The sequence below is a fragment of the Triticum urartu genome, chromosome 1 (assembly GCF_003073215.2).
Source record: "Triticum urartu cultivar G1812 chromosome 1, Tu2.1, whole genome shotgun sequence".
NCBI lineage: Eukaryota > Viridiplantae > Streptophyta > Magnoliopsida > Poales > Poaceae > Triticum > Triticum urartu.
In genome coordinates, this window is record NC_053022.1 from 171,393,042 (window position 1) to 171,413,448 (window position 20,407).

Here is a 20,407-nt window from a genome sequence, read left to right on the forward strand (position 1 = left end):
CCAACACAAGCTGTCGGCGCCTTGGGAAGGCCCTTTCATCATCAGCAAAGTACTGGGCAACGATTCCTACTACCTGATCGACGCTCAGAAGCCTCGAGCACGCAAGAGGGACAACTCCGGCAAGGAGACAGAGCGGCCATGGAATGCAAATCTCCTCCGAAGATTTTACAGTTGATGCAGTATGTACCATGCTACCTTTTGTATTAAAGTACCAAGACTTCGGGCCCCCCGAGGCGAGCTCGGGGACTGCCCTCTTTTGTTTGTATGATAAAAATTATGACTGCGAGTATGTTACTCCTTTTTATGCCGCTTGGCGCCGGGCTCGACAAGTCGGCCCGGGGACTTGCCGCCTTGCACTATGAAATGCTTCCTGCAGTTGGACAAGTAGTGTGTAAATGCCTAAACTGTCTCCTGTCAGAAGCCGCAGCTCGCAGAGGGACTGTACGGTGGGCAGCAGTAACGTAGAATGGGCATTCGCATGAAAAATGGCTAAGGACTCAAAGCATAAAACATAGCTCAAGACAGCTTCCAGCCTTTCTTGCAAACCGACTCTCGGATAGTCGGATTGCCGTCTTCTATCTAACTTGCTCAAAAATTCTTGAAAACGGCTAAGTACTTGCTTTCCCAAAGTAGCCTAGCACTTGATCCAGCGACAGTCCGCAGAGCGGCTGTCCGATTGGCAAGGCAGGCAACTAAGAGAAAACGGCAAAGGAAAAAAGCCAAAAGAACAATGAGCAAGGAAACATAGAGATATATATATTTACATAACATAGGCCCTTGGCCGAATTGTCGAGTAGAGGTTCAAAATACACCCTGCGGGTGGAATTGTGCGAATTAACAAAGTTCTTCAAAGACTACTGAAGCAGACAAAACAAAGATACAGCGGCAGCTTAGGAAGCAGCAGACGGACTCGGAGGGTCGGAGGAGGCGCCAACGCCAGGCGTCGGGGCGGCCGGCTGGCTAGTCTTGGCTTGATTGCCTCCGGCAGCAGTCGGGTCGGTTGCACGCGGCTCGTTGCTGGAGGCACGATCGAGCTGAGGCTGGCCGTCTGCTCCGTCATCTGGTGCCTCCGCCTCGCCTCCGTCCTCTGCCTCGCCCTCCTCCTCGACGCTGGAGCCAATCACCTCCGCCGAGTCCTCGCCGTAGTCTGGGTTCATCCCAAACCACTCCGGCGGTACCTCCTCGCCATCTTCATACCGCTCGGGGATGAAGATGCTGGTGTCGGTGTACTCGGCGATCGCCGCAACACCCTTGACGAGGGCGTCTTCCGCGGCCGCCAACTCTGGCTGGGCCTCCGACCGAAGCGTGGCCAGCCGGTCTAGGTCCAGCCCCGGATACCATGCCTTGACGAACTCCAAGGCCCGACGCACTCCAGCTCGGGCCGAGAGCCCTTCCAGGCCTCAAGACGACCAGCCGCGACCTCCAGCCAGTCGGCCGTCAGGCTGGGGGTGCGCGGAGCATGCATATCCGGCCACAGGGCGGCAATCGCCTGGGCACCGACACGCTGAAGCCGGCGCAGCATCCGGTGAGCCAGCCAGAGGCGAGCCTCAATGCTTAGGATGTGCTCGTCAAGAGTTCGGGGGGCATCGACGATAATCTCTGCGCCCTCCGCCCTCCGACCTTCACGGTCAGCCTCGATGGCTTAGATGGCGGCCTGCGACCGCCCAGGGAAGAAGTCTGCAAGGATGCGAAGAAATGAAGAAGCTAGTCAAAAACCAGGAGTCGGCACGACTTAAATTGGCAGCTCGAAGAAAGAAAATAAAGAGACTCACCATCAACGATGGCTTCAATCTCGTGGAAGCCGGAGGACAGCAGCGCCTCCTTGTCAGACCAGGAGGAGCGCTCGCTCGTGAACTCGGCCAAGAGGGCGGTTTCCGTCTCCTCCGCCTCCCTCTGCGATTTCACAAGCAGCTCCTTCTACTCTGCCAATTGAGTGGGCCAGCAGATCGCACTTCCTGGCGAGCTTACTGCACTCCTCCTCTTTAGCGCGCAAAGCGGAGTTGGCGTCGCTCAGCTGATGTTGAAGAGCAGCGTTGGCCCTTGAGAAGAAGAAAGAAAGAAGGTGTCAAGCCACCACGAAAGAAGGTCGCCGGGGAGATCCGGCCCGACTGCTCAGCAGTCGGCCCGAATCTTGGGGACTACAGCCCACGGGTGCGCCAGCGCGCCCCCACGAAGAAGGAAAAGGACTTACTCTGGCTCTCCGACAGATCGGCGGTCCGCTTGCCCAGCTCTTCAACGTTACGGTTGAAGGCAGTGACGCGGAGGTTGTGGTAATCCTGCGACGAGCGTTTCAGACAAAAAGTTAATACCCAAAGTTCATCAATTGAAGTTTCGAGCCGCCTGCTCAGCAGCCAGCCCGAAACTCGGGGACTACACCCAGTGGGTGCGCTGGCGCGCCCCCACAGAGAGGAACAAGAAAAACAAAGGCCAAAAGGAAAAACATACCCAGATGGCTGCCCGCGACGCCAGGTATGCCATGGTGCAATTCTGGAGAGCGGCGCCCTCGGCACGAAGCTTCGCGCGGACGTCCAGAAGCGCCTGGTTCAGCGGCCCTATGCCGCCTCCTTGCACCCACCCAATGGGCGCGGCGCTTGTCGCCTCGGCGTCTGGGATCGCCGAGCTGGCAGCGCCGGTTTCCAGGGGACGGGGCACCAAAGTCGCCTTCTCCAGATGGCGGCGCATTGGCGAGCCGACTTGGAGGAGTAGCCTCGCCACGGCCTCGTCTTCGGTCGGCGGCACCGGAGGGCCCGCCGGCTGCTCGCCCTGTGCACCTTCAGACGACGGCGGAGGCGGAGGCGGCGGCGGAACGTTCGCATCCGGCATACAGGGGTCGCCGCCCTCCCCTCCCGGACGGGGTTCTCCCTGCCGGCTTCCCCAGTCGGCCCTGTGAACTCTGGAGGCGGCGGCGCAGGGTTCAATGGGGTGACGAGCACTGCCGACTGGCGGCGTGCGGCTTCCTCAGCCTGCTGCTTCGCCGCGGCAGCGGCTTCGACCTCCGCTAGTTTTTTCTTAGCGGAGGCCTCCGCCCTGTCGGCCTCCGCCTTCTCCAGGCGGAGGGCCTCTTCTTCGTTGCACTTCTCCTGCGCATTCCGCTCCGTCGCCTCCCGAAGGTCAGCAGCGGGGTCAATCCGCCGAGTGGTGGCGTACGTCTCCGATGGCCCCATGACGGAGGCGGCGGTGACCCTCTCAAGAGAGAGGGGAGCCCTGAAGCAAGAGGGGAAAGCAGAGACTCAGACAAATCACGAAGAAAGAATAAAACTTTGAAGACAGAATACTTACGAGGAGACCAACGACGGCTTCTTCACTTCCTTACGGAAGCGGATGGCCTTCGCGGCCGCCTCGTCCCGCCGGGTCGCCGCAGCCGAACCCTTGGGCTTCTTCGGCGGACTGCCGAACAAGGTCGGCACGGCCCTACGCTTCTTCCCGCCGCCTGGAGCGCCCGGCGCGGCAGAAGAACCCACGCCAGGCTGGCTGGCTCCTGGCCGATGGCGAGGGGCGACTTCTCCCTCGGCGTCATCGTCAGGCCAGTCAGCGAAAGTGGCCAAAGGCCTGAAGTCGCCCGTTGTTCCTACTCCTCCCTCGGCGTCATCTTCCAGAGCCGCCGACCCCAGATCGGGGTCGTCGACGTCGCTCTCCGCCCGGTCGGCGAGGAACTCGCGGGCCGGCCCCGAGGTGCCGGCTGGTGGGTGAAGGAGGGGATTCTAACCAAAGCCGACTGGTCAAAACAAAACTCGGCAAGAAGAATACAATCCAAAGAAAGAAAAGAAAGGCGACTCACCATGGGCGGCGGGTTAGCGCGGGAGTACGGCTCCTTGCCGAATCGCCAGTCCTCCAGGAGCCTGCTGTCCGAGAGATAGTTCACCATGAAGGCCACCTCTTCGTGAGGCATGTCCTTGGTGCACATCCGACTCGGGTCGCGGTGCCCGCTCATCTGGCATATCATATGAGGGCGGCCTTGGAGTGGGAGAACTCGGCGCGAAATGAAGGCGGCCAGCAGATCCGGACCAGTCAGACCCTCTGACTGCGTCAGCACTCGGAGTCGTGTGATGGTGCCGGCTCCCGCATGCGTCAGCGACTTGGCCCGGTACGACCAGTTGGGCAGTCGCCCAGCCGGCGGGCCGGCTTCGAAAGCCGGCAAGTTGACCCAGTCTCCCCTCGCGGAGGCGTTCTTGATGTAGAAATAGGATCTCTGCCACATCTTCACCGACTTGATCAGCGAGATGGAGGGGAAGGGATTGTCGGCCCCCGACCTTCGCACGACGATGGAAGCACCGCAATGAGCCGGCACGCCCGCAGCCTGGGTGCCGAGCTTGGAGAAGAAGAACTCCTCCCAGAGCTCGAGGGTGGGGAGGACTCCGAGGAAGCCTTCGCACATGGCCACGAAGACGGACAGCAGCACCACTGCGTTGGGGGTGAGGTGGTGCGGCTGGAGGCCGTGGAACTCCAGGAAGGACCAGAAGAAACTGCTCGCCGACAGCCCCAGCCCGCGCAGGCAGTGCGAGCGGAAGATGACTCGCTCGCCCTCCTGCGGTGCGGGGGAAATCTCCCCCTTCGGCGCAAGACGCACCTGCACGCGATCCTCGCCGGGAAGCCCACGGGTCCGGCGGAGGAACTCAATGTGGTCTTCATGAACTTCGGAGCCGCCCCAGGTGCCGGAGCGCACTGGGGGAGGCGCGGCGGCGGAGGAAGAACTCATCGCGAGCTGTCGCCACAGCGTTCGCCGGAGCTTGGGCGTGCGGCGGAGCGAAGAAGAGAAGAGCAAGGAGGAAGAGAATGAGGAGTAGTGGGAAGGAGGGGCGTGCGTGCCCCCCTCTTCCCCCTACTTATAGCCTCGTGGGCTGCGAAGCCGAGGGGGCGGACGTGGGGATTTACTGCGCCCACAACCCCACGACCCCCACGATCCACGATAAAGTTACTGCGCGCAGTAACTCCACGGGAATCCCAACCGTCCACCAGGGCCGCAGTGGATCCGCTCGGGCGCCGAGGCGTGGTAGTGGCGGGCCCCTCCTATGGGCCTGTCCCGTCGCGCACGTAGGCGGGCAGGATGGCCTTGCCACGTGCCCTCGCGTGACAGGCCAAGAACGGGCGGCGGCCTGGAGGCTTAGCTAGCATGCCACTTAAATCCCACCACGACGTTCGAAACACTGAGCGAGTCGGAATTGAGTGAGTCCGAGTTGAGCAAGTCTGACTCCTTCTAATCGGCCCGGCAGAAGTCAATCAAAGACCATGTGTTGAGCACCCGGAAAGAGAAACTTCTGAGGCTTCTCGACCGATCGTCCGTGGCGCCTCACCAGCTTCGGGGACTACTGTCGGGGTAATGGGCCACGGGTAGGTCAACCCGAGTCCCGTAACCTTTCAAGACATCGGGGCAGGCTGCGCCCCTCAAGACCCCAGGACAAAGAGCCGCCTCCTGAGGAGTCGACGGCAAGCCGGCCGACTGCCCGCTCACGGCCGAGTCCCAGGGACGACTTCTAGAGAAGCCGGCTTTGGGGAGTCAGCCTGCGACTCCAACAAACCCCATGACCTCATCAAAGGGGACGAGGCAGGGGCGTGGCTACAGCAAAACCCACCCCCGCCCCTCACCAAGGGCGGGCATGGCCACAGCACGCCGTACCCCGGAAGATCTCCATGCGGCGTGGCACTGTTGCCATGCCGGCCCTGACATTAGCACCGCAGGGCCGAATCCTGCACCCACGACGGCTTGTCTGTACGGCCTGGAGGCAGCAGGGCCCGCCAGTCAGTGAGACCTCGGGAGACGGCGGGAGAACCACCAGTCGGACCCGTCGGGAGTCGGCCCGGGGGAGTCGGCCGAGCCCTCCCCCGGGGCCCACGCGCCATTAATCAAGATGAGATGGGGAGTGGCAACAGTGATCGCCCGCCAGACGGCGGGGCTGTTGCCACGACCTCATGATCAAGCCCGCGTCATCAGAAGTACGGCTACAGTAATCAGCAGCCGGCAAGACCCGCCTGTGGCGGGCGCGGCCTGTCGGCTCCGTACCCGGCTAGTCGGCGGGCCCGCCGACTGTTAGCAGAGAAGACGGAGGCCAGAGACACTGATGGCTGGGCCCGCGCTCGGCCGGATTACCATTGTACCCCTGGGGGGTAGGCCTATATAAACCCCCCAGGGCACCCATGCAAAGGGTTGGAACCCAATAGCTCTAGACCAGATCATATGGAAGGGAGAGAGCTAGCCTTGCTCCCTCCTACCACCAGAAAACAGCTCAAGGAGCAACCGTGTAAGCACTTTTCCATAGTGATCATGCGGTGACCCCGCAGAGCAGCAGTAGGGGTATTATCTCCCCGGAGAGCCCCGAAGCTGGGTAAGATTCGTCGGCGTGCATGTCTTCGCCTCATCCCGTTTCCAGGCACCGGCGACATTCTACTCTCCCCCACCATGATAAGCCATCCATTGGCATATGTCGCACCAAACCCCCGACAATCTGTACCGATTCTCCTTGTACTGATAGTGCATTACAAGGTCCAAGTCTCTGCTCCCCTACTCCACCATCCAAGGTGCTTGCTCTAACTTGGAAGTGTGATATCTAGTTGCATGTTGCATATGGTGTCTAGCTCGTATTTCTCCTAATTAGTGTAAACTGCATCTACTTAGCTTACACATGATACATGTGAATATGACACGCTTTCTTGTTTTTGGTACATACTATATCTGTCTATCACAACATGTTCTTACTTGAAACTACTCTTCTTGTGTATCCTGCATCAGTCACTTATGATGGGACACCTTTAAGTTGGCAGTGTGATATTGGTTTGCGTCTTGAATATGATTTCTAGCATGTATTGCTTCTAGTTTGATGAATTCCACCTATGATGAGACAGTTTTAACGGCAGAGTGATATTGATTGCACCTTCCATATGGTGTCTTGCAGTGTTTCTAATTTTTTGAAGTGCCTTCTGCTTAGTTACCACATCATAGGTGTGAATATGTCAAGCCGTCCATTTTTTCATACATATTCCATCCTCGTATCATGACTTTGCCTTCCATCAGAGTAGTGTTCGTCAGTATCATGCATGAATGAGTTCTGAAGAGCGAATGATATTCCTTTTTCTTGTCAGTATGACCTCACAATGCAAAATCAATAAAGCTGAAGGAAATTGGCATGGCATTGGATGATGGTGGTCCTTCCAAGCAAATGAAACGGAGGTTCTCTACATATTCTACTCCGCCATCCTCCCAACAAGATTCGCAAGACAACGCAAGGCTAGACAGTCAACGTAGCTGTGTAGATGATGAGCACATCTCCCCTACTCCACCATCACAGGTGCTTGCTCTAACTTGACACTATTATATGTGGTTGCATGTTGCGTATGATGTCTAGCTTGTATTGCTTCTAACTTTGTTGAATTGCATCTGCTTACTTTACACATAATGCCTGTGAATATGAAATGTGTTCCTGTTTCTACATCAGACTACTATTCTTGCATATCCCGCATCAGTCACTTATGATAAGGCACCTTTAAGTTCCCACTGTGATATTGGTTGTGTCTTGCATATGATTTCTAGCATGTACTGCTTCTAATTTGTTGAAACGCCATACAATTTGAACTTGGAAGAGTGATATTGGTTGCATCTTTCATATGGTGTATAGCTTGCAGTGCTTCTAATTTGTTGAAATGCCTTCTGCTTAGTTACCACATCATAGGTGTGAATATGTCACACCATCCTGTTTTTCATACATATTCCATCCTCGCATCATGTGTTTGCCTTTCATCCGAGTAGTGTTCGTCAGTATCATGCATGAATGAGTTCGGAAGAGCGAATTTTATTCCTTTTTCTTATCGGTTTGACTTCACAATGCAAAATCATTATAGCTAAAGGAAATTAGTCCGGCAGTGGATGATGGTGGTCCTTCGGAGCAACTCAAACAGGGGGTCTCTACAGATTCTACTCCGCCATCCTCCCAACAAGATTCGCAAGACAACACAAGGCTGGAGAGTCAACCTAGCTGTGTAGATGATGAGCACATCTCCCCTACTCCACCATCACAGGTGCTTGCTCTAACTTGACACTATTATATGTGGTTGCATGTTGCGTATGATGTCTAGCTTGTATTGCTTCTAACTTGAATTGCATCTGCTTACTTTACACATAATGCCTGTGAATATGACACGTGTTCCTATTTCCAGAACATACGTGTACTTGATGAGCACATGTCCCCTACTCCACCATCACAGGTGCTTGCTGTTACTTGGAACTGTTATATGTGGTTGCGTTTTCCGTATGATGTCTAGTTTGTATTGCTTCTGATTATGTTGAATTGCATCTGCGTAGCTTACAACTTATACCTGCAATGATCACTTACCCATAAGACACATTTAACTTGGGACTGTGATGTAGGTTGCATCTTGCATTGTCTTCTAGCTTGTACTGCTTCTAATTTCTTGAAATGGCACTTACGACGAGACACTTTTTACCTGATAGAGTGATATTGGTTGCATGTTCATATGGTGCCTAGCTTTCATTTCTTCTAATTTTGTTGAAATGCCTTCCTCTTACTGTTTTTTCATACATATTCCATCCTCCTATCGTACGTGTGAATATGAAACACTGTCTTTTTTTGTATATATTCCATCCTCCTATCCTGCGCTTGCCTTACATCAAAGTAGTGTTCGTCTATATCATGCATCAACCAGTTATGCAGAGCTAATTTTATTCATCTTCTTGTGGTTTTGACTTCATAAGGCAATATCAGAAAATAGGAAGGAAAAGAGGAAGTTAGGGGATGTTGGTGGTCCTCTGCACCGACGCAAACAGAGACTCTCTAGATTTGCCACTGCTACTACTAATGAAGTTGAAGTCCCAAGTCTACATGATGAGTTCATCTCCCGTACTCCACCATCGCACGTGCTTGCTCTAAGTTGACAGTGTGATAATTGGTTTCGTGTTGCATATGTTGTCTAGCCTGTATTTCTTCTATTTTGATTAAATTGCACCTGCTGAGTTTATACGTTATACATGTGCATATGACATGGCTTTCTGTGTCTAGAATACACTGCATCTATCTATCATACCATGTTCTTACATCAAAGTACTGCTGTTGTGTATCCCGCATCAGTCACTCATGATTGGACGCTTTTAACATGGTAGTTTGATAGTGGTTGCATCTTGCATTGATTTCTACGTTGTACTGCTTCTAATTTTTCGAATTGCCACTTATGACAAGACAGTTTTAACTTGGCAGAGTAATATTGGTTGCATCTTTCATATGGTGTCTAGCTTGCATTACTTCTTTTTTCTTGAAAATCCTTCTGCTTAGTTTGCACATGGTAGCTGTTAATATGGCATGCCATCCTGTTTTTCTTACATATTCCATCCTCATACAGTTGTCTTACATCAAAGTATTGCTTGTCTGTATCATGCATCAATGAGTTCTGAAGAGTGATTTTATTCTTTTGTGTTGTGGGTACAGCTTGACATGGCGAAGTCAAAAAAGAGCAAGGAAAATAATATAGCAGGGAGTGTTGTTACTTGTCGGGTGAAACGGAAAAGGTTCTGCCGTCGAGATTCTGCTGGTACTTATAGTGCAGTAGAAGGTCCAAGTCCATCGGCTAAATTTACAAACACAGTATCACATGCCCCACCAGCTGCAGCATCCGCTTCAACTGTACCAGCATCTCAACCAGTTACTCGTTCGTTTTCTCCGAAACTGGCCAGTTCCCAAGCTGCCTTCACACCAAACACTACTTCCGAAGCACTACTGACACAACAGGACTTGGCAAGATCAGATGAACCTCATGAGCATCAACACCAAGACGGTACCTGACCGAGTCAAGTTGCAATTGCATGCTCCTTTGTATGTACTCTCACAGTTTGATGTACACTAACACTTTCCATATTCGTTGTTGAACTAGCACCACGGCGCAAGCGGAAACAGACATCAGGGATAATGCTTGACAGATTAACAAAATCTAAAGGAGGAAGAATGGAGATCCATTTTGAGGCAGGTTTAAAAAGGCCACATGATGCTATAGAGTCAGCCAAGTTAGTATCAGAGGCAGCAGTTGCTGTTAGGTGTCATGCACGTATCCTCCCAACATGGATCCAGTACAGGAATGAGAAAGACAATACCCAGTTTAACACCTTCCTTGACCATTTATCCGTAAGTAATGTTATTCATCGCAATTACTAGTATTGTCTTGCTCTGTCCCATACTTTCTAGCTTCCTCCTAATAAGACTCACATTCTTTTTTCAACAGATGAGGTTCAAGTTGGATCCGAAAGCTAATGCAACTAAACAAGCATGCACTCATGTTTTTCAGTCTTCTCTGCGACAGTATCGGTACCACCTTAGAAAATCTCACTTTGAAGGCAAGGCTAACAATGAAATCGCCCAAACATCTCCAGTGGAATATATTATAGATGAAGACTGGACAGCCCTCATTAAACACTGGTCTGATCCAAAGTATCAGGTAGGCTATATGTATTTGATCAGACCACATATTGAACTTGTGTTTATGTATGTGCCTTACAAGTGTATCTTCTTCTAGGGTAACTGTTTGAAGAACAAAACCAACCGTTCTAAAGTGAAATTCCAACAGACAACAGGATCTCGTAGCTGTATTGCACACTGCGAGGCTCTTGTAAATAGATGCTACTTCCTTCTTTTTTTGTGCCATTTTATCATATCTATATTGACTTGTTCCAAATACAGAGGAAAGCCCGTGCAGACCAAAAAGAACCTGAACCGAATGCAGTGCAAATCTTCAAGGATTGCCACACTAGCAAGATGAAGGGCATGAGCACACCAGTTCAAGCCGATGTTGTAAGTCCTTACTCCTCCTGCCTTGAACTGATTGGTACTGTGATGTGTTCATTTAACTACTTGGTTTGCAGCCAATGTCAGTTACTCTGTTCACTTTTATTCACAGTTGTCTTAATGTATCATTTCACCTTACATGGTTTAAAAGAGATGAAGGATATTCTTTTGGTCTTGATCTGTAATCTAGTTGTTATGTTCACGTGCGCACACAATGATAAAATAGCCTGTTTGTTTTATATATGTTTTCCCATGATATGAATCATGTCATAGTATGTTCATCCTACTTTAAACCATGTCTCTTTATCCTTAGATGTCAATGAATGTGAGGAAATAGACAATACAGTAGGCATGCTACATGGACATATGTTCCGAAAGTGATTTTATTATGTAGTTGGCACTACAATACATGCTAATGTATTACAGTAGTTCACCAAAATAAGTTATGTATAAATGTTTAACCTACTTTGTTTGTTTTTGTCTCATTACTAACTTATCTGGTACACTAATCTACAAGTTCAAACTTTCAGGAAGCTGTGGAACAAATGATTGAACAGCCACAACCACCTGAAGGTGACGAGGCTACTATAGGCACAATATCACCTCTTGCTGCAGTGTGTCAGTATCTCTCCACTAACAGTGCAAAAAGCACCTTCCTGCGTAATTCTGGGTTGGTTGTCAAGGTAACCTCATCCAAATCGCCTACTGAACAAAATATTCCTGCTAGACAGAGTGATATATCTGTGCTCTAGACACAAGTCCAATCCCTAATGGACGTTGTTTTGGAAACAAGAATAGTGGTTGAGGAATGTCGTCAAGATATTAATGGTTTTGAAACCAGACTATCAGACATTCGCTTTGTTGTTCAAGAGCAATGGCGGAAAAAAGGTGGAGATCGTGCTGCTCCATCAGATTCTACAGCCTGAAACATTAGCACTCAGGTCAAATGATCTGTGCTTCTATACATATGATGGTGCTTTTATCTGGAAGGACTGTAAACTTTATGCCAACAGGCCTTTTGTTGTATCGTTGGAATTTATTTTGTTGTGATACAACATTTATGATGCTGCCTCAGGATGCAGTAATTACGACGCTATTTTTGTATAGTGTAGGTTTATCTTAGTAATGTATTCGGCCAAAAGCTTCGTAGGAGCCCAACATGCCAACATTCGTCGGGCCCATTCCAATTGGGCTAAAAACGATTACGGGCCGAAATTGGCATGTAGCCCACTAAAAATATCTGGGCCTAAATCAGCATAAGCTTTCATATTTTTCTGGTAGGCCTGTGCCCATAGTGGGCCTTTAACAGGCCTAAACATAATTTGGGCCCTCAGTAAAAATAGGCCGTTTACAGGTGTAAATATCTCGAGCCCATAAAAAACATGGGCCTTTAATAGACCAAAAGTGATATTGGGCCCTGATTGTGCCAAATAACCCACTGGACTTAGCAGGCCGAAATGGTGGCCTGTTTACAATGTGGATCTTTGACAGGCCGAAATTCGGACGAGACGTAAATGCGCCGACCTAATACATGGGCCTTTAACAGGCCGGAACTTTGGTCGGGCTAGATTATCATCATTTTTATATGGGCAAAGGAATTCCTTATTGATATGAGTAGTCTATCATCCCTATTAAGCCAAGCTATCACATACACCCCCACTCGGAGGAACCGACGTCCTCGTCGGGCCACAGGAATGTTCCCTCTTGGCACATACGTCTGTGCATCCAGTCCGGTACATGTGCCATGCCGGGTGCCACGACGGGTCACAAATGTCATGAACAACATGATCGCACACCTGTCCGCAAATATCCGTGTAACCGCAAGGTTCGGCTCTGATACCAACTTGTAACGCCCCGGACACACGCGCCGGTGGTCGTTACTCCTGGCGGGATCTAGACTGGCCCCACAGATCAATACTAGTCTTCTCTGCGCACTTTGTCCTCACTCGTGCGCACCTGGGAGCAACTTCCTGGTCGGTCACCCATCCTGAAATTACTCCAAGCTGAGCACGCTTAACTTTGGAGTTCTGTCCGAATGGGCTTCCGAAAAAGAAGGAATTCCTTATTGATATGAGTAGTCTATCATCCCTATTAAGCCAGGCTATCACACACATGTGCCAACGGGGAGCTGACGTGTGGATCCGTCAGCCAATGAGAATTTTACACATGGAAAATCAGCATTGGTCGTGGCTGTTAACGGGTTACCGGATCCAAAATCCGACCCGATAGCTTAACGGCGTTCCATTACGGTGGATGCCACGTGTCGGTCACCCTTGACGAAAGCACTTCTATGACGCGCAATTTATCGTCATGGAAGTGGACACTTCCGTGATGATAATTTTGGCAATGTCATGGAACACTTCTACGACACCACAGGTATGACTATCTTGATTCTGTCATAAATTTGTCATGGATGTACATGCATGACAGAAAACGCGACCTACTGTGAAAACACGTATCATCACGGAAGTGTATTTTTTGTAGTGAGAGATCCCATCTTGGGGCCTTTTTCGGAGCTCCGCCGGAGGGGGAATTGATCACGAAGGGCCTCTACATCAACTCCATGGCCTCTCCGGTGATGTGTGAGTAGTTTACTTCAGACCTTCGGGTCCATAGTTATTAGCTAGATGGCTTCTTCTCTCTCTTTGGATATCAATACAAAGTTCTCCTCGATCTTCTTGGATCTATTCGATGTTATCTTCTTTTGCGGTGTGTTTCTCGAGATCCGGTGAATTGTTGGTTTATGATCCAGTTTATCTATGAACAATATTTGAATCTCCTCTGAATTCTTTTGTGTATGATTGGTTTATCTTTGCAAGTATCTTCGAATTATCAGTTTGGTTTGGCCTACTAGATTGATCTTTCTTGCAATGGGAGAAGTGCTTAGCTTTGGGTTCAATCTTGCGGTGCTCGATCCCAGTGACAGAAAGGGAAACAACACGTATTGTATTGTTGCTGCCGAGGATAAAAAGATGGGGTTTATATCATGTTGCATGAGTTTATCCCTCTACATGATGTCATCTTACTTAAAGCATTACTCTGTTCTTATGAACTTAATACTCTAGATGCATGCTGGATATCGGTCGATGTGTGGAGTAATAGTAGTAGATGCAGAATCATTTTGGTCTACTTGTGACAGATGTGATGCCTATATACATGATCATATATAGATATTCTCATGACTATGCTCAATTCTATCAATTGCTCGACAATAATTCGTTTACCCACCGTAATACTTATGCTCTTGAGAGAAGCCACTTGTGAAACCTATGGCCCCCGGGTCTATCTTCCATCATATTAATCTTCCAACACTTAGTTATTTCTATTGTTGTTTATTTTACTTTGCATCTTTATTTCTCTTTATCATAAAAATACCAAAAAAATATCTTATCATATCTATCAGATCTCACTCTCGTAAGTGACCGTGAAGGGATTGACAACCCCTTTATCGCGTTGGTTGCGAGGTTCTTATTTGTTTGTGTAGGTGCGTGGGACTCGAGCGTGATCTCATACTGGATTGATACCTTGGTTCGCAAAAACTAAGCGAAATACTTATGCTACTTTACTACATCACCCTTTCCTCTTCAAGGGAAAACCAATGTAGTGCTCAAGAGGTAGCAAGAAGGATTTCTGGCGCCGTTGCCGAGGAGGTTCGCGCCAAGTCAAGTCAAGATTTGACTCCCAACAACGAGCCATTTCTGGCACCATTGTCGGGGAGTCTACGCACAAGTCAAGACATACCAAGTACCCATCACAAACTCTTATCCCTCGCATTACATTATTTTCCATTTGCCTCTCGTTTTCCTCTCCCCCACTTCACCCTTGCCATTTTATTCGCCCTCTCTTTTTCTGTTCCCCTTCTCTTTTTTCTATTTGCCTTTTTTCCTGTTTCTTGTTTGCTCGTGTGTTGGATTGCTTGCTTGTCACGATGTCTTAAGATAATACTAAATTGTGTGACTTTACCAATACCAACAACAATGATTTTCTTAGCACTCCGATTTCTCCTCTTACCGATGCTGAATCTTGAGAAATTAATGTTGCTTTGTTGAATCTTGTCACGAAAAATCAATTCGCCGGCCTTCCTAGTGAAGATGCCGCTACCCATCTAAATAGCTTTGTTGATTTGTGTGATATGCAAAAGAAGAAAGATATGGACAATGATATTGTTAAATTGAAGCTATTTCCTTTTTCCCTTGGAGATCGTGCTAAAGCTTGGTTTTTGTCTTTGCCTAAAAATAGTATTGATTCATGGAATAAGTGCAAAGATGCTTTTATCTCTAAGTATTTTCCTCCCGCTAAAATTATCTCTCTTACAAACGATATTATGAATTTTAAGCAACTTGATCATGAACATGTTGCACAAGCTTGGGAGAGGAGGAAATTAATGATACGTAATTGCCCTACACATGGTTTGAATCTTTGGATGATTATACAAAAATTTTATGCCGGATTGAATTTTGCTTCTAGAAATCTTTTAGATTCGGCCGCAGGAGGCAATTTTATGGAAATCACTTTAGGAGAAGCTACTAAACTCCTAGATAATATTATGGTTAATTATTCTCAATGGCACACTGAAAGATCTACTAGTAAAAAAGTGCATGCAATGGAAGAAATTAATGTTTTGAGTGGAAAGATGGATGAACTTATGAAATTGTTTGCTAATAAGAGTGTTTCCTCTGATCCTAATGATGTGCCTTTGTCTACCTTGATTGAGAATAATAATGAATCTATGGATCTGAATTTTGTTGGTAGGAACAATTTTGGTAACAACGCGTATAGAGGTAATTTTAATTCTAGGCCGTTTCCTAGTAATTCCTCTAATAATTATGGTAATTCCTACAACAATTCTTATGGAAATTTTAATAAGATTCCCTCTGAATTTGAGACTAGTGTTAAGGAGTTTATGAATTCGCAAAACAATTTCAATGCTTTGCTTGAAGAAAAATTGCTTAAGGTTGACGAATTGGCTAGGAACGTTGATAGAATTTCTCTTGATGTTGATTCTTTGAAAATTAGATCTATTCCACCTAAGCATGATATCAATGAGTCTCTCAAAGCTATGAGAATTTCCATTGATGAGTGCAAAGAAAGAACCACTAGGATGCGTGCTAAGAAAGATTGCTTTGTGAAAGCGTGTTCTTCTAGTTTCTATGAAAATAAAGATGAAGATCTAAAAGTTATTGATGTGTCTCCTATTAAATCTTTGTTTTGAAATATGAATCTTGATAATGATGGGACTGAATATGAGCCACCTTTACCTAGAAGGCGTTCCAAAAATTCGGAGTTTTTAGATCTTGATGCACAAATTGGTAAAAGTGGCATTGAAGAGGTCAAAACTTTAGATATCAATGAACCCACTATTTTGGATTTCAAGGAATTTGATTATGATAATTGCTCTTTGATAGATTGTATTTTACTTGTTGCAATCCGTGCTAAATTCTCCTCATGCTTATAGTCAAAATAAAGCTTTTACTAAACATATCGTTGATGCTTTGATGCAATCTTATGAAGAAAAACTTGAGTTGGAAGTTTCTATCCCTAGAAAACATTATGATGAGTGGGAACCTACAATAAAATTTAAAATTAAATATCATGAGTGATATGCTTTGTGTGATTTGGGTGCTAGTGTTTCCACGATTCCAAAAACTTTGTGTGATTTGCTAGGTTTTCGTGATTTTGATGATTGTTCTTTAAACTTGCACCTTGCAGATTCCAGTATTAAGAAACCTATGGGAAGAATTAATGATGTTCTTATTGTTGCAAATAGGAACTATGTTCCCGTAGATTTCATTGTTCTTGATATAGATTGCAATCCTTCTTGTCCTATTATTCTTGGTAGACCTTTCCTTAGAACGATAGGTGCAATTATTGATATGAAGGAAGGGAATATTAGATTCCAATTTCCGTTCAAGAAAGGCATGGAACACTTCCCTATAAAGAAAATAAAATTACCATATGAATCTATTATGAGATCCACTTATGGATTGCCTACCAAAGATGGCAATACCTAGATCTATCTTCGCTTTTATGCCTAGCTAGGCGCGTTAAACGATAGGGAGGCAACCCAATTTTATTTTTATCCCTTGATTTTTGATCCTTTTTAGTAATAAATAATTTATCTAGCCTCTGTTTTGGTTGTGCTTTTTATGTTTAATTAGTGTTTGTGCCAAGTAGAACCGTTGGGAAGACTTGGGGATAGTCTTTTTGATCTTGCTGTAAAAACAGAAACTTTAGCGCTCACGAGAATTGCTGCCATTTTTATTTGGAAGGTGCTATTTAGGTAATTATTTTTGAAGATGATTAATAGATAAATTACACACGTCCGGAAATTTATTTTAGAATTTTTGGGGTTCCATAAGTTTGCATTAGCTACAGATTACTACAGACTGTTCTGTTTTTGACAGATTCTGTTTTTCGTGTGTTGTTTGCTTATTTTGATGAATGTATGGCTAGTATCGGGTGGTATGAACCATAGAGAAGTTGGAATACAGTAGTTTTAACACCAATATAAATAAATAATGAGTTCATTACAGTAACTTGAAGTGGTGTTTTGTTTTCTTTCGCTAACGGAGCTCACGAGATTTTCTATTTTGAGTTTTGTGTTGTGAAGTTTTCAAGTTTTGGGTACAGATTTGATGGATTATGGAACAAGGAGTGGCAAGAGCCTAAGCTTGTGGATGCCCATGGCACCCCAAGGTAAAATTCAAGGACACCAAAAATCCTAAGCTTGAGGATGCCTCGGAAGGCATCCCCTCTTTCGTCTTCATCCATCGGTAACTTTACTTGGAGCTATATTTTTATTCACCACATGATATGTGTTTTGCTTGGAGCGTCTTGTATGATTTGAGTCTTTGATTTTTAGTTTACCACAATCATCCTTGCTGTACACACCTTTTGAGAGAGACTCCCATGATTTGAAATTTATTAGAATACTCTATGTGCTTCACTTATATCTTTTGAGCTATATAGTTTTTGCTCTAGTTCTTCACTTATATCTTTTAGAGCAAGGCGGTGGTTTTATTTTATAGAAATAATTGATCTCTCATTCTTCACTTATATTATTTTGAGATTCCTTTAGAACAACATGGAAATTTGCTTTTCGGAATAATATAAAAACTTTCATAGAAGTGCATTGAATACTATGAGAAGTTTGATACTTGATAATTGTTTTGAGATATGGAGATGGTGATATTAGAGTCATGCTAGTTGAGTAGTTGTGAATTTGAGAAATACTTGTGTTGAAGTTTGTGATTCTCGTAGCATGCACGTATGGTGAACCGTTATGTGATGATGTTGGAGCATGATTTATTTACTGATTGTCTTCCTTATGAGTGGCGGTCGGGGACGAGCGATGGTCTTTTCCTACCAATCTATCCCCCTAGGAGCATGCGTGTAATACTTTGTTTCGATAACTAATAGATTTTTGCAATAATTATGTGAGTTCTTTATGACTAATGTTGAGTCCATGGATTATACGCACTCTCAACCTTCCACCATTGCTAGCCTCTCTAGTATCTTGCAACTTTCGCTGGTACCTTAAACCCACCATATACCTTCCTCAAAACAGCCACCATACCTACCTATTATGGCATTTCCATAGCCATTCCGAGATATATTGCCATGCAACTTTCCACTGTTCCGTTATTATGACACGCTTCATCATTGTCAATTTGCTTGCATGATCATGTAGTTGACATCGTATTTGTGGCAAAGCCACCATTGATAATTCTTCATACATGTCACTCATGCATCATTGCACATCCCAGTACACCGCCGGAGGCATTCACATAGAGTCATATTTTGTTCTAAGTATTGAGTTGTAATTCTTGAGTTGTAAGTAAATTAAAGTGTGATGATCATCATTATTAGAGCATTGTCCCAAGTGAGGAAAGGATGAAGGAGACTATGATTCCCCCACAAGTCGGGATGAGACTCCGGACGAAAAATAAAAAAAAGAAAAGAAAGAGGCCAAAAGAAAAAAACTGCCCAAATAAAAAAATGAGAGAAAAAGAGAGAATGGACAATGCTACTATCCTTTTTCCACAGTTGTGCTTCAAAGTAGCACCATGATCTTCATGATAGAGAGTCTCCTATGATATCACATTCATATACTAGTGGGAATTTTTCATTATAGAACTTGGCTTGTATATTCCAATGATGGGCCTCCTCAAAATGCCCTAGGTCTCCATGAGCAAGCGAGTTGGATGCACACCCACTTAGTTTCTTTTGTTGAGCATTCATATACTTATAGCTCTAGTGCATCCGTTGCATGGCAATCCCTACTCACTCACATTGATATCTATTGATGGGCATCTCCATAGCCTGTTGATACACCTAGTTGATGTGAGACTATCTTCTCCTTTTTGTCTTCTCCACAACCACCATTCTATTCCACATATAGTGCTATGTCCATGGCTCATGCTCATATATTGCGTGAAGATTGAAAAAGTTTGAGAACATCAAAAGCTTGTCATAGGGGTTGTGCATGATTTAAATATTTTGTGTGGTGAAGATAGAGCATAGCCGGACTATATGATTTTGTAGGGATAACTTTTTTTGGTCATGTTATTTTGAGAAGACATGATTACTTAGTTAGTATGCTTGAAGTATTATTATTTCTATGTCAATATTAAAATTTTATATTGAATCTTTCGGATCTGAACATTCATGCCACAATAAAGAAAAATTACATTGATAAATATGTTAGAAAGCATTCCACATCAAAAATTCTTCTTTTATCATTTACCTACTCGAGGACGAGAAGGAATTAAGCTTGGGGATGCTTGATACGTCTCCAACGTATCTATAATTTTTTATTGCTCCATGCTATTATATTATCTATTTTGGATGTTAATGGGCTTTATTTTAAACTTTTATATCATTTTTGGGACTAAACTATTAACCGGAGACCCAGCCCAAATTGCTGCTTTTTTTACCTATTTCAGTGTTTCGCAGAAAAGGAATATCAAACGGAGTCCAAACGGAATGAAACCTTCGGGGACATGATTTTCTCAACAAACGTGATCCAGGACACTTGGAGTGGGCGTCAAGAAAGAATCAAGGAGGCCACAAGGCAAGGGGGCACGCGTACCCCCCTAGGCGCGCCCTCCACCCTCGTGGGCCCCTCGTTGCTCCACCGACCTACTTCTTCCTCCTATATATATATCCATGTACCCCCCCCCAACATCTAGGTGCACCACTAAAACCTAATTCCACCGCCGCAACTTTCTGTACGCGAGAGATCCCATCTTGGGGCCTTTTCCGGAGCTCCGTCGGAAGGGGCATTGATCACGGAGGGCCTCTATATCAACTCCATGGCCTCTCCGGTGATGTGTGAGTAGTTTATTTCAGACCTTCGGGTCCATAGTTATTAGCTAGATGGCTTCTTCTCTCTCTTTGGATCTCAATACAAAGTTCTCCTCGATCTTCTTGGAGATCTATTTGATGTAATCTTATTTTGCGGTGTGTTTGTCAAGATCCGATGAATTTTGGATTTATGATCTAGTTTATCTATGAACAATAGTTGAATATCCTCTGAATTCTTTTTATGTATGATCTGTTTATCTTTGCAAGCCTCTTCGAATTATCAGTTTGGTTTGGCCTACTAGATTGATCTTTCTTGCAATGGGAGA